The sequence below is a fragment of the Protopterus annectens genome, chromosome 4.part1, assembly GCF_019279795.1.
Source record: "Protopterus annectens isolate FY-2018-M chromosome 4.part1, PAN1.0, whole genome shotgun sequence".
Taxonomy (NCBI): Eukaryota; Metazoa; Chordata; order Ceratodontiformes; family Protopteridae; genus Protopterus; species Protopterus annectens.
This window is the reverse complement of record NC_056734.1, coordinates 323142207-323158414: the sequence shown is the minus strand read 5'-3', so window position 1 is coordinate 323158414 and position 16208 is coordinate 323142207.

Here is a 16208-nt window from a genome sequence, read left to right as displayed (position 1 = left end):
GACATGCCTACAACCCAGCTCTGCTTCCACAGGCACTGCTGGTTCCATGACATGCCTGAGACACCCAGATCTGCTGCTGCTACAGACACTGATTGTTCCCTGACATGCCTGCAGCACCCAGCGCTGCAGCTGCCACAGGCACTGGCAGTTCCATGATATGCCTGCAACCCAACTCTGCTGCTGCCAGGCATTGATGTTTCCATGACATGCCTACAGCACCCAGCTCTGCTGCTGCCACAGGCACTGATGGTTCCATGACATGGCTACACAATCCAACTCTGCTGCTGCCACAGTCACTGACAGTTCCTTGACATGCCTACAGCACCCAACTCTACTGCTGCCACAGGCACTTATGGTTACGTGACATGCCTGAAACACCCATCTCTGCTGCTGCCACAGACACTGATGGTTCCATGACATGTCTACAGCATCCATCTCTGCTGCTACCACAGGCACTGACTGTTCCATGTCATGTCTACAACACCCAGCTGTGCTGCTGTCACTGGCACTGACTGTTCCATGACATGCCTACAACTCAGCTCTGCTGCTGACACAGGCAATGATGGTTCCATGACATGCTTGTATCACCCAGTTCTGCTTCTGCTCATGCACTGATGCTTCCATGACAGGCCTACAGCACCCAGCTCTGCTGCTACCAAAAGCACTGATGGTTCCATGACATGCCTGCAGCACCCATCTCTGCTGCTGCCACAGGCACTGATGGTGCTTTGACATGCCTAAAACACCCAGGCTGCTGCTGTCAAGGGCACTGATGGTTCCATGACAGGTGTACAATACCCATCTCTGCTGCTGCCATGGGCACTTATGGTTGCATGACATGCATACAGCATCGAGATCTGCAGCTGCCACAAGTACTGACTGTTCCATCACATGTATAAAACACCCATCTCTGCTGACACAGGCACTGACAGTTCCATGCAACAAGCACTGATGGCTCTAAGACATGAATACAGCACTGAGCCCTGCTTCAGCCACAGGCACTGACAGTTTCATGACATGCTTAAAACACCCAGCTCAGCTGCTGTCACATGCACTGACAGTTCCATGACATGCCTAAAACTCCTAGCACTGCTGCCACATGCACTGATTGTTGCATTACATGCCTACAGCAACCAGTTCTGATTTTGACACGAGGACTGATGGTTCTTTGACATGCCTATAACATCCAACTCTGCTGTTGCTCATGCACAGCTGGTTCCATTACATGCCTAATGCAGCCAGCTCTGCTGCTTGCACAAGCACTGACAGTTCCATGACTTGCATACAACACCAAGCTCTGCTGCTGCAATAGGCAATGAATGTTCACTGACATGCTTGAAACACCCAGCTCTGCAGCTGGCACAAACACTGACAGTTATATGACATGCTTAAAACACCCAGCTTGGTTGCTGTTACATGCACTGAGTGTTCCATGACATGCCTACAGCAACCAGTTCTGTTTTTGCCACAGGCACTGATGGCTCCATGACATGCCTATAATATCCAAATCTGCTGCTGCTCATCCACAGCTGATTCCATGACATGCCTATGGCAGCCAGCTCTGCTGCTGGCACAAGCACTGACAGTTCCATGACTTGCGTACAACACCCAGCTCTGCTGCTGCAATAGGCAATGAATGCTCACTGACATGCTTGAAACACCCAGCTCTGCAGCTGGCAAATGCACTGATGTTTCTATGACTTGCCTACAACACCCAGCTTTGCTGCTGCCACAGGCACTGACAGTTCCATGACATGCCTACAGCACCCAGCTCTGCTGTTGCCTCAGGTACTGATGTTTCCATGACATGCCAACAGCACCCAGCTCTGCTGCTGCCACAGGCACTGACAGTTCCATGACATGCATACATCACCCAGCCCTGTTGTTACCACAGGCACTGATGGTGCCATGACATACATACAACACAGAGTTCTGCTGCTTCTACAGGCACTGACCATTTTATGACATGGTTAAAAAACCCTGCTCTTCTGGTGTCACAGGCAAATGACAGTTCCATGACATGCCTGAAACATGCAACTCTGCTTCTGCCACGTGCACTGACAGTTCTATGACATACCTACAGAGCCCAGCTCTGCTCCTGCTACAGGCATTGATGCTGCCATGACAAGCCTACAACACAGAGCTCTCCTGCTTGTACAGGCACTGACTGTTCCATGACATGCTTAAAAAACCCAGCTAAGCTGGTGCCAAAGGCACTTACTGTACCATGGCATGCCTGCAGCACCCAGCTCTGCTGCTGAAACAGGCAGTGACAGTTCCATGACATGCCTAGAGCACTAAGCTCTGCTGTTGCCACAGGCACTGCTGATTCCATGACAGGCCTGAAACACCCAGCTCCTCTGGTGCCACAAGCACTGACGGTACCATGACATGCCTACAGTGTGTAGCCTGCTGCTGCCACATGCCCTGATGGTTCCATGACATGAATTCAGCAGACAGATCTGCTGCTGCCACAGGCAATGACAGTTCCATGGCATGCCTACAGAACTCAGCTGTGCTGCTGACACAGGCACTGATGGCTCCATGACATGCTTGTATCACCCAGTTCTGCTTCTGCTCATGCACTGATGGTTCCATGACAGGCCTACAGCACCCAGCTCTGCTGCTACCAAAAGCACTGACGGTTCCATGACATGCCTACAGCACCCATCTCTGCTGCTGCCACAGGCACTGATGGTGCTTTGACATGCCTAAAACACCCAGGCTGCTGCTGTCAAGGGCACTGATGGTTCCATGACAGGTGTACAATACCCAGCTCTGCTGCTGCCATGGGCACTTATGGTTGCATGACATGCATACAGCACCGAGATCGGCAGCTGCCACAGGTACTGACTGTTCCATCACATGTATAAACACCCACCTCTGCTGCCACAGGCACTGACAGTTCCATGCAACAAGCACTGATGGCTCTAAGACATGAATACAGCACTGAGCCCTGCTTCAGCCACAGGCACTGACAGTTTCATGACATACTTAAAACACCCAGTTCAGCTGCTGTCACATGCACTGACAGTTCCATGACATGCCTAAAACTCCTAGCACTGCTGCCACATGCACTGATTGTTGCGTTACATGCCTACAACAACCAGTTCTGCTTTTGACACAAGGACTGATGGTTCTTTGACATGCCTATAACATCCAACTCTGCTGTTGCTCATGCACAGCTGGTTCCATTACATGCCTAATGCAGCCAGCTCTGCTGCTGGCACAAGCACTGACAGTTCCATGACTTGCATACAACACCCAGCTCTGCTGCTGCAATAGGCAATGAATGTTCACTGACATGCTTGAAACACCCAGCTCTGCAGCTGGCACAAACACTGACAGTTATATGACATGCTTAAAACACCCAGCTTGGTTGCTGTTACATGCACTGAGTGTTCCATGACATGCCTACAGCAACCAGTTCTGTTTTTGCCACAGGCACTGATGGCTCCATGACATGCCTATAACATCCAAATCTGCTGCTGCTCATCCACAGCTGATTCCATGACATGCCTATGGCAGCCAGCTCTGCTGCTGGCTCAAGCACTGACAGTTCCATGACTTGCGTACAACACCCAGCTCTGCTGCTGCAATAGGCAATGAATGCTCACTGACATGCTTGAAACACCCAGCTCTGCAGCTGGCAAATGCACTGATGGTTCTATGACTTGCCTACAACACCCAGCTTTGCTGCTGCCAAAGGCACTGACAGTTCCATGACATGCCTACAGCACCCAGCTCTGCTGCTGCCTCAGGTACTGATGGTTCCATGACATGCCAACAGCACCCAGCACTGCTGCTGCCACAGGCACTGACAGTTCCATGACATGCATACATCACCCAGCCCTGTTGTTACCACAGGCACTGATGGTGCCATGACATACATACAACACAGAGCTCTGCTGCTTCTACAGGCACTGACCATTGCATGACATGGTTAAAAAACCCTGCTCTTCTGGTGTCACAGCCAAATGACAGTTCCATGACATACCTGAAACATGCAACTCTGCTTCTGCCACATGCACTGACAGTTCTATGACATACCTACAGAGCCCAGCTCTGCTCCTGCTACAGGCATTGATGCTGCCATGACAAGCCTACAACACAGAGCTCTCCTGCTTGTACAGGCACTGACTGTTCCATGACATGCTTAAAAAACCCAGCTTAGCTGGTGCCAAAGGCACTTACTGTACCATGGAAGGCCTGCAGCACCCAGCTCTGCTGCTGAAACAGGCAGTGACAGTTCCATGACATGCCTAGAGCACTAAGCTCTGCTGTTGCCACAGGCACTGCTGATTCCATGACAGGCCTGAAACACCCAGCTCCTCTGGTGCCACAAGCACTGACGGTACCATGACATGCCTACAGTACGTAGCCTGCTGCTGCCACATGCCCTGATGGTTCCATGACATGAATTCAGCAGACAGATCTGCTGCTGCCACAGGCAATGACAGTTCCATGGCATGCCTACAGAACCCAGCTGTGCTGCTGCCACAGGCACTGATGGTTCCATGACATGCCTGAAAGACCGAGCAATGCTGCTGCAAGAAGCACTGATGGTTCCATGACATGCCTAAAGCACCCAGCCTTGCTCCTGCCACTGGCACCGACAGTTCCATGACATGTCTAAAACACCCAGTTCTGCTGCTGCCACACACACACTGACGGTTCTGTGACATACCTTAAACACCCAGCACTGCTGCTTCTGCAACATGCACTAATGGCTCCATGACTTGCCTACAACACCCAGCTCTACTGCTGTCACAGCCACAGGTGATTATATTACATGCCTACAACACCCAGCACTGCAGCTTCCACAGGCACTTATCATTGCATGACATGCCTACAGCACCCAGATGATGCTTACACTGCATGCCTACAACACCCAGCTCTGTTGCTCCCACAGGCATTGATGGTTATATGATATGCCTACAGTACCCAGATCTGCTGCTGCCACAGGCATTGACCATTCTAGGACATGCTTAAAATACCAAGCTCTGCTGGTCTCACTGGCAATGACAGTTCTATGGCATGCCCACAGCACCCAGCTTTGCTGCTACCACAGGCAGTGAAAATTACATGACATGCCAACAGAACTTAGCTCTGCTGTTGCCACAGGCACTGCTGATTCCATGACATGCCTGAAACACCCAGCTCTGCTGCTGCCACAGGCACTGATGTTTCCATGACATGTCTATAACACCCAGTACTATTGCTGCTCATGCACTGATGGTTCCATGAAATGCTTACATCACCCAGCTGTGCTGCTGCCATATAAATTGATGGTTCCATGACATGCCTACAGCACCCAGCTCTGCTGCTGCCACAAGCACTGATGGTTCCATCACATACATACAGCACCCAGCTCGGATGCTGCTACAGGGAATGATGCTGCCATGACATGCCTAAAACACCCAGCTCTGCTGCTGGCAAGGGCACTGCCAGTTCCATAACATATCTACAGCACCCAGCTCAGCAGCTGCCACAGGCAATTGTGGCTGCATGACATGCCTACAGCACCCAGATGTGCTGCTGCCACAGGCACTGACTGTTCCATGAAATGCACAAAACACCCACCTCTGCTGCTGACACAGGCACTGATGATTCTATGACAGGCCTACAACACCCAACAATGCTGCTGCAAGAAGCACTGATGGTTCCATGACATGCATACAGCACCCAGCTCTGCTCCAGCCACAGGCAATGTCAGTTCCATGACATGCTTAAAACACCCAGGTCAGCTGCTGTCACACACACTGATAGTTCCATGACATGCCTAAAACACCTAGCACTGCTGCTGCCACATGCACTGATTGTTCCATGACATGCCTACAGCAGCCAGTTCAGCTTTTGCTAAAAGCACTGATGGTTCCATGACATGCCTATAGCATCCAACTCTGCTGCTTCGCATGCACAGCTGGTTCCATGACATGCCTACAGCAGCCAGCTCTGCTGCTGCAATAGGCAATAAATGTTCGCTGATATGCTTGAAACACCCAACTCTGCAGTTGGCACATGCACAAATGATTCTATCACTTGCCTACAATACATAGCTTTGCTGGTGCCACAGGCACTGACAGTTCCATGACTTGCCTACAGCACCCAGCTCTGCTGCTGCCACAAGCACTGATGGTTCCATGACATGCCTACAGCACCCAACTCTGCTGCTGCCACAGGCACTGACAGTTCCATGACATGTCTACAGAACCCAGCTCTGCTGATGCCACAGGCACTGATGGTTCCATGACATGCAACAACACCCAACTATGCTGCTGCCTAGGCACTGATAGTTCCATGACATCAGTAAAACACCCAGATCTGCTGCTGCTACAGACATTGACAGTTCCATTGCATGCCTACAACACCCATCTCTTTTGCTGCCACAGGCACTGACGGTTCCATGACATACCTACAGCAACCAGCTCTGTTGCTGCCACAGGCACTGATGGTTCCATCATACGCTTGAAACAGCCAGCTCTGCTGCCACCACATGCACTGATGGTTCCACAACATGCCTACAGCACCCAACTCTGCTTCTGCCACAGGCACTGACAGTTCCATGACATGCCTACAGAACCGAGCTCTGCTGGTGCCACAGGCACTGATGGTTCCCTGACATGCCTACAGCACCGAACTCTGCTTCTGCCACAGGCACTGACTGTTCCCTGACATGCCTACAGCACCCAACTCTGCTTCTGCCACAGAGACTGACAGTTCCATGGCATGCCTGCAGCACCCAAGTCTGATGGTGCCACAGGCACTGATGGTTCCATGACATGCTAAAACACCCAGCTCTGTTGCTGCCACAGTCACTGATGGTTGCATGACATGCCTCAAACACTGAGCTCTGCTGCAGCAATATGCACTGATGGTTTCATGACTTGACTACAACACCCATCTCAACTACTGCCACAGACACTGACAGTTCCATGACATGCCTTAAAAACCCAGCTCTACTGAGGATAGAGGCACTGATGATTCCATGACAAGGCTACAACACTCAGCTCTACTGCTGCCACAGGCACTTATGGTTCCATGACATGCCAACAACAGCCAGCTCTGCTCCTGCCACAGTCACTGATGGTTCCATGACATGCCTATAGCACCCAGCTTTACTCAAGATAGAGGCACAGATGATTCCATAACAAACTTACAGCACCCAGCTCTACTGCTGCCATAGGCACTGACAGTTCCATGACATGCATACAGCACCCAGCTCTGCTGCTGCCACAGGCACTGACTTTTCCATGACATTCCTGAAATACCCATCACTGCTGCTGCCACATACACTGAAGGTTACATGACATGACTACAACACCCAGCTCTTTTGCTGCCACAAGCACTAACGGTTCCATGACATACCTACAGCAACCAGCTCTGCTGCTGCCACAGGCACTGATGGTTCCATGACATGCCTACACCATCCAGCTCTACTGCTGCCACAGGGACTGACAGCTCCATGGCATGCCTACAGCACCCAGTTCTTTTGCTTCCACAGGCACTGATGGTTCCAAGACATGCCTGAAAAACCTAGCTCTGCCACTGCCACAGACAATGATGGTTCCATGACATGGACAAAACACTCAGCTCTGCTACTTTGCATGCACTGATGGTTCTATGACTAGCCTACAGCACCCAGCTCTACTGCTGCCACAGGCACTGATGGTTCCATGACATGCCCACAACATGCAGCTCTGTTGATGCCAGAGGCACTGAAGGTTCCATGACATGCATACAGCAGCCATCTCTGCTGCTCCCACAACCACTAACAGTTCCATTTCATACCTACAGCACCCAGTCCTGCTGCTGACACAGGCAATTATAGTTTCATGACATGCATACAGCACCCAGCTCTGCTGCTGCCACAGGTACTGATGGTTCCATGATATGTCTAAAACACCCAACTCTGCTGCTGGCACAGGCACTGACTGTTCCATTACATGCCTATAAACCCAGCTCCGATGATGCCACAGGCAGTGACGGTTAAATGACATGCCTGCAAAACCCAATTCTGCTGCTGCCACATGCAGTGATGGTTTCATGATATGCCAGCAGCACACATCTCTGCTTTTGCCACAGGCACTGATGATTCCATTATATGCCTACAACACCCAGCTCTGCTTCTGCCACTGGCACTGACGGTTCCATGACATGCAAACAGCAGCCAGCTCTGCTCCCACAACCACTAATGGTTCCATTTCATACCTACAGCACCCAGTCCTGCTACTGCCATAGGCAATTATAGTTTCATGACATGCATACAGCACACAGCTCTGCTGCTGCCACAGGCACTGATGGTTCCATGACATGCCTACAACACCCAGCTCTGCTGCAGCAACAGGCACTGAAAGTTCCATGATATGCCTACAACACCCAGCTCAACTGCTGCCACAGGTACTAATGGTTCCAAGATATGCCCACATCACCCAGTTCTGGTGCTGCTATAGGCACTGATGGCTCCAGGATATGCCTTAAACCCCTAGCTCTGGTGTGGCAACAGGCACTGACAGTTCCATGACAAGCCTAAAGCACCCATCTCGGCTGCCACCACAGGCACTGTCAGTTCCATGACATAGCTTCAACAACAAGCTGTGCTGCTGCCACAGGCACTGATGGTTCCATGACATGCCTTCAGCACCGAGCTCTGTTTTTGCCACAGGCACTGATGATTCCATGACATGCCTACAACACCCAGCTCTGCTGCTGCCACATGCACTGAAGGTTTCATGGCATGCCTACAGCACCCAGCTCTGCTATTGCCTCAGGAACTGATGGTTCCATGACATCCCTAAAGCACCCATCTTGGCTGCCACCACAGGCACTGATGGTTTCATGACATAGCTTCAACACCAAGCTGTGCTGCTGCCACATGCAATGATGGTTCCATGCCATGCCTACAACACCCAGCTTTACTGCTGCCACAGGCACTGACAATTCCATGACATGCCTGCAGAACCCAGCTCTGCTGCTGCCACAGGGACTAAAAGTTCCATGACATGCCTACAGAACTCAGCTCTGCTGGTGCCACAGGCAATGATGGTTCCATAACATGCCTAAAACACCCAAGTTTGCTGCTGCCACAGGCACTGATGGTTCCATGACATGCATACAACACCCAGATCTGCTGCTACTTCTGACAGTTGGATGACATGGCTACAGCACCCAGCTCTGCTACTCCCACAGGCACTGACAGATCCATGACAACACCCAACTCTGCTGCTCTGCTGCCTAGGCACTGACGGTTCCATGACATCAGTAAAGCACCCAGCTCTGCTGCTGCTACAGACATTGATGGTTCCATGACATGCCTACAACACCCAGTTCTTTTGCTGCCATATGTACTGATGGTTTCATAATTTGCTTATAACACCCATCTCAGCTACTGCCACAGACACTGACAGTTCCATGACATGCCTATTGCACCCATCTCTACACTAGATAGAGGCACTGATGGTTGCATAACAAACCTACAGCACCCAACTCTGCTGCTGCCACAGGCACAGACAGTTCCAAGACATGCCTACAGAACCCAGCTCTGCTGGTGCCACAGGCACTGATTGCTCTGTGACATGCTTACAGCACCCAGCTCTGCTGCTGCCACAAGCACTAACAGTTCCATGACATGCCTACAGAACACAGCCCTGCTGGTGCCACAGGCACTGATGGTTCCATGACATGCCTCAAACACCCAGCACTGCTGCTGCTATATGCACTGATGGTTTCATGAGTTGCCTACAACACCCAGCTCAGCTACTGCCACAGGCACTGATAGTTCCATGACATGGCTATAAAACCCAGCTCTACTGCAGATAGAGTCACTGATGGTTCCATGCAAGGCTACAGCACCCAGCTGTACTGCTGCCACAGGCACTGACAGTTCCATTGCATGCATACAGCACCCAGAACTGCTGCTGCCAGATGCACTGAAGGTTCCATGGCATGCCTACAACACCTAGCTATTTTGCTGCCACAGGCACTGATGGTTCCATGACATACATACAGCCACCAGCTCTGCTGTTGTCACAGGTTTTGATGGTTCAATGATATGATTGAAACATCCAGCTCTGCTGCTGCCACATGCACTGATGGTTCCAAGAAATGCCTACAACACCCAACTTTGCTGCTGCCAGAGGAACTGACATTTCCATGACATGTCTACAGAACCCAGCTCTACTGGTGCCATATGCACTGATGGTTCCATGACATGCCTACAGTACCCAGCTCTGCTGTTGCCATAGGCAATGATAGTTCCATGGCATGCCTACAGCATCCAGCTCTGCTTCTTTCACAGGCACTGCTGGTTCCATGACATGTCTGAAACAACCATTTCCATGGCTGACATAGGCACTGATGGTTCCATGACATGCCTAAAACACCCAGATCTGCTGCTGATACAGACTAATGGTTGTCTGACATGCCTAAAACACCCACCTCTGCTGCTGCCAAAGGCACTTATGGTTCCATGACATGCCAACAACACCCAGCTCTGCTCCTGCCACAGTCACTGATGGTTCCATGACATGCCTCAAACACCCAGCATTGCTGCTGCCATATGCACTGATGGTTTCATGAGTTGCCTACAACACCCAGCTCAGCTACTGCCACAGACACTGATAGTTCCATGACATGCCTATAGAACCCAGCTCTACTGCAGATAGAGGCACTGATGGCTCCAAGGCAAGGCTACAGCACCCAGCTCTACTCCTGCCACAGGCACTGACAGTTCCATTGCATGCATACAGCACCCAGAACTGCTGCTGCCACATGCACTGACGGTACCATGACATGCCTGAAACACCCATCACTGCTGCTGTCACATGCACTGAAGGTTCCATGACATGCCTACAACACCTAGATATTTTGCTGCCACAGGCACTGACGGTTCCATGACATACATACAGCCACCAGCTCTGCTGTTGCCACAGGCACTGATGGTTCAATGATATGACTGAAACATCCAGCTCTGCTGCTGCCACATGCACTGATGGTTCCAAGAAATGCCTACAACACCCAACTTTGCTGCTGCCAGAGGAACTGACATTTCCATGACATGTCTACAGAACCCAGCTCTGCTCGTGCCACAGGCACTGATGGTTCCATGATATGCCTACAGTACCCAGCTCTGCTGCTGCCACAGGCACTGACAGTTCCATGGCATGCCTACAGCACCCAGCTCTGCTGCTTCCACAGGCACTGCTAGCTTCAAGACATGTCTGAAACACCCATCTCTGTGGCTGCCACAGGCACTGATGGTTCCATCACATGCCTAAAACACCTAGCTCTGCTGCTGACACAGACACTGACAGATCCATTGCATGCCTACCACACCCAGATCTCCTGCTGCCACAGGCACTGACAGATCCATGGCATGCCTACCACACCCAGATCTGCTGCTGCCACAGGCACTGATGGTTCCATGGCATGCCTACAACACCCAGCTCTGCTGTTGCCTCAGGAACTGATGGTTCCATGACATGCAACAACACCCAACTCTGCTGCTGCCTAGGCACTGACGGTTCCATGACATCAGTAAAACACCCAGCTCAGCTGCTGCTACAGACATTGGTGGTTCCATGACATGCTTACAACACCCATCTCTTTTGCTGCTATAGGCACTGACGGTTCCATGACATACCTACAGCAACCAGCTCTGCTGCTGCCACAGGCACTGATGGTTCCATCATATGCTTGAAACAGGCAGCTCTGCTGCCGCCACATAAACTGATGGTTCCATGACTTGCCTACAGCACCCAACTCTGCTGCTGCCACAGGCACTGACAGTTCCATGACATGCCTACAGATCCCAGCTCTGCTGGTGCCACATGCACTGATGGTTCTATGACATGCCTAAAACACCCAGCTTTGCTGCTGCCGCAGTCACTGATGGTTGCATGACATGCCTCAAACACCTAGCTCTGCTGCAGCCATGTGCACTGAGGGTTTCATGACCTGCCTACAACACCAAGCTCAGCTACTGCCACAGACACTGACAGTTCCAGGACATGCCTTAAGAACCCAGTTCTACTGCAAATAGAGGCACTGATGATTCCGTGACAATGCTACAACATCCAGCTCTACTGCTGCCACAGGCACTGACAGTTCCATTACATGCATACAGCACCCAGAACTGCGGCTGCTGCCAGAGACACTGACGGTTCCATGACATGCCTGAGACACCCATCACTGCTGCTGCCACATGCACTGAAGGTTCCATGACATGCCTACAACACCCAGCTCTTTTGCTGCCACAGGCACTGACGGTTCCATGAAATACTGACAGCAACCAGCTCTGCTGTTGCCACAGGCACAAATGGTTCAATGATATGCTTGAAACACCCAGCTCTGCTGCTGCCACATTCACTGATGGTACCAAGACATGCCTACAACACCTAGCTTTGCTACTGCCAGAGACACTGACAGTTTCATGACATGTCAACAGAACCCAGCTCTGCTGGTGCCACAGGCACTGATGTTTCCATGATATGCCTACAGCACCCAGCTCTGCTGCTGTCACAGCCACTGACAGTTCCATGACATTTCTACAACACTCAACTCTACTGCTGCCACAGGGACTGACAGTTCCATGGCATGCCTACTGCACCCAGATCTGCCGCTGCCATCGGCACTGTTGGTTCCATGACATGCCTAAAACACCCAGTTCTGCTGCTGACAAAGACTGATGATTGTCTGACATGTTTAAAACACCCACCTCTGCTGTGGCCATAGGCACTTATGGTTCCATGACATGCCAAAAACACCCAGCTCTGCTGCTGCCACAGTCACTGATGGTTCCATGACATGACTAAACACCCAGCTCTGCTGCTGCCATATACACTGATGGTTTCATACCTTCCTTACAACACCCAGCTCAGCTACTGCCACAGACACTGACGGTTCCATGACATGCCTATAGCCCCCAGCTCTACTGCAGATAGAGGCACTGATGGTTCCATAACAAACCTACAGCACCCAGCTCTACTGCTGCCACAGGCACTGACAGTTCCATGACATGCATACAGCACCCAGCTCTGCTGCTGCCACAGGCACTGATGTTTCCATGACATTCCTGAAATACCCATCACTGCTGCTGCCACATATGCTGAAGGTTACATGACATCCCTACAACATCCATATCTTTTGCTGCCACAGGCACTGATGGTTCCATGACATACCTACAGCAACCAGCTCTGCTGCTGCCACAGGCACTGACATTTCCATGATATGCTTGAAACACCCAACTCTGCTGCCACATGCAATGATGGTTTCATGCCATGCCTACAACACCCAGCTTTACTGCTGCCACAGGCACTGACAGTTCCATGACATGCCTACAGAACCCAGCTCTGCTGGTGCCACAAGCACTGATGGTTCCATGACATGCCTACACCATCCAACTCTGCTGCTGCCACAGGCAGTTACGGTTCCATGACATGCCTAAAACACCAAGCTCTGATGCTGCCACAGGCATTGATGTTTCCATGACACACCTAAAACACCCAGCTCTGCTGCTGCCTAAAGCACTTATGGTTCCATAACATGCCTAAAACACCCAGGCCTGCTGCTGCCACAGGCCCTGATGGTTCCATGGCATGCATACAACACCCAGATCTGCTGCTACTACTGATGGTTGGATGCCATGGCTACAGCACCCAGCTCTGTTGCTGTCACAGTCACTGACAGATCCATGACATGCCTACAACATCCAGCTCTGCTGTTGCCTCAGGAACTGATGGTTCCATGACATGCAACAATACCCAACTCTGATGCTGCCCAGGCACTGATGGCTCCATGGCATCCCTAAAACACCAAGCTCTGCTGCTGCTACAGACATTGACGGTTCCATGACATGCCTATGACACCCAGCTCTTTTGCTGCCACAGGCACTGACGGTTCCATTGCATACCTACAGCAACCAACTCTGCTGCTGACACAGGCACTGACAGTTCCATGATATGCTTGAAACAGCCAGCTCTGCTGCCGCCACATGCACTGATGGTTCCACGACATGCCTACAGCACCCAACTCTGCTGCTGCCACAGGCACTAACAGTTCCATGACATGCCTACAGAACACAGCTCTGCTGGTGCCACAGGCACTGATGGTTCCATGACATGCCTCAAACACCCAGCTCTGCTGCTGCCATATGCACTGATGGTTTCATGAGTTGCCTACAACACCCAGCTCAGCTACTGCCACAAACACTGATAGTTCCATGACATGCCTATAGAACCCAGCTCTACTGCAGATAGAGGCAATGATAGTTCCATACCAAGGCTACAGCACCCAGCTCTACTGCTGCCACAGGCACTGACATTTCCATCACATGCATACAGCACCCAGAACTGCTGCTGACAAAGGCACTTACAGTTCCATGGTATACATACGTCACCCAGTTCTCCTGCTGCCACAGGGACTGACAGTTCCAAGACATGCCTGAAAATCCAGCTATGGTGCTGCCACAGGCACTGACAGTTCCATGACATGCCTACTGCACCCAGCTCTGCTGCTACCTCAGCCACTGAGATTTCCATGACATGCCTGAAACACCCAGTTCTGCTGCTTCAAGATGCACTGACAGTTCCATGACATGCCTAAAACACCCAGCTCTGCAGCTGCCATAGGCACTGATGGTTCCATGACATGATCACAGAACCCAGCTCTGCTGCTGCCAGAGGCACTGATGGTTCCATGACAGGCCTGAAATACCAAGCTCTGCTGCTGCCACAGACTGATGGTTCCATGACATGCCTCCAGCACCAAGCTCTGCTGCAATAACAGGCAGTTACAGTTCCTTGACATGCCCGCAGCACCAAGATCTCTTGTTGCCACAGACACTGCTGATTCCATGACATACCTGAAACACTCATCTCTGCAACTGACACAGGCACTGATGTTTCCATGACATGCTTGTAACACCCAGCTCTGTTTCTGCTCATGCACTGATGGTTCCGTGACATGCCTACAGCATCCAGCTCTGCTGCTGCCACAGGCACTGATGGTGCCCTGTCATGCCTAAAACACCCAGGCTGCTGCTGGCAAGAGCATTGATGGTTCCATGACATGCCTACAATACCCAGCTTTGCTGCTGCCATGGGCACTTTTGGTTGCATGACATGCCTACAGCACCCAAATCTTCTTCTGCCACAGGCACCAACTGTTCCATCACATGCATAAAACACCCACCTCTGCTGCTGCCACAGCAACTGACAGTTCCATGCAACAAGCTCTGATGGTTCCAAGACATGACTACAGCGCCAAGCCCTGCTCCAGCCACAGGCATTGACAGTTCCATGACAGGCTTAAATCACCTTAGCTTGGCTGCTGTCACATTCACTGATGGTTCCATGACATGCCTAAAACACCTAGCACTGCTGCTGCCACATGCACTGATTGTTCCATGATATGCCTACAGCAACCGGTTCTGCTTTTGCCACAAGGACTGATGGTTCCATGACTTGCCTATAACATCCAACTCTGCTGATGTGCATGCACAGCTGGTTCCATGACATGCTTACGGCAGCCAGCTCTGCAGCTAGCACAAGCACTGACAGTTCCATGACATGTATACAGCACCCATCACTGCTGCTGCCATAGGCAAGGAATGTTCCCTGACATGCTTGAAACACCCAGATCTACAGCTGGCCCATGCACTGATGATTCTATGCCTTGCCTACAACACCCATCTTTGCTGCTGCCACAGGCAGTGACAGTTCCATGACATGCATACAGCCCCCTGCTCTGCTGTTACAGGCACTGATGCTGCCAGACATGCCTAAAATATACAGCTCTGTTACTGGCAAGGGCACTTCCAGTTCCATGACATACCTATGACACCCAACTCTGCTGCTGCCACAGGCAATTATACTTACATGCCATGCCTACAGCACCCAGATCTGCAGCTGCCACAGGCACTGACCGTTCCATGACATGCATAAAACATTCACCTCTGCTACTGCCACAGGTACTGCCAGTTCGCTGACAGGCCTACAACACCCAACAATGCTGCTGCAACAAGCACTGATGGTTCCATGACATGCCTACAGCACCCAGCCCTTTTGCAGCCATAGGCACTGACAGTTCCATGACATGATTAAAACACCCAGCTCGACTGCCATCAGACAACACACACTTACAGTTCGATTACATGCCTAAAACACCTAGCACTGCTGCTGCCACATGCACTGATGGTTCCATGACATGCA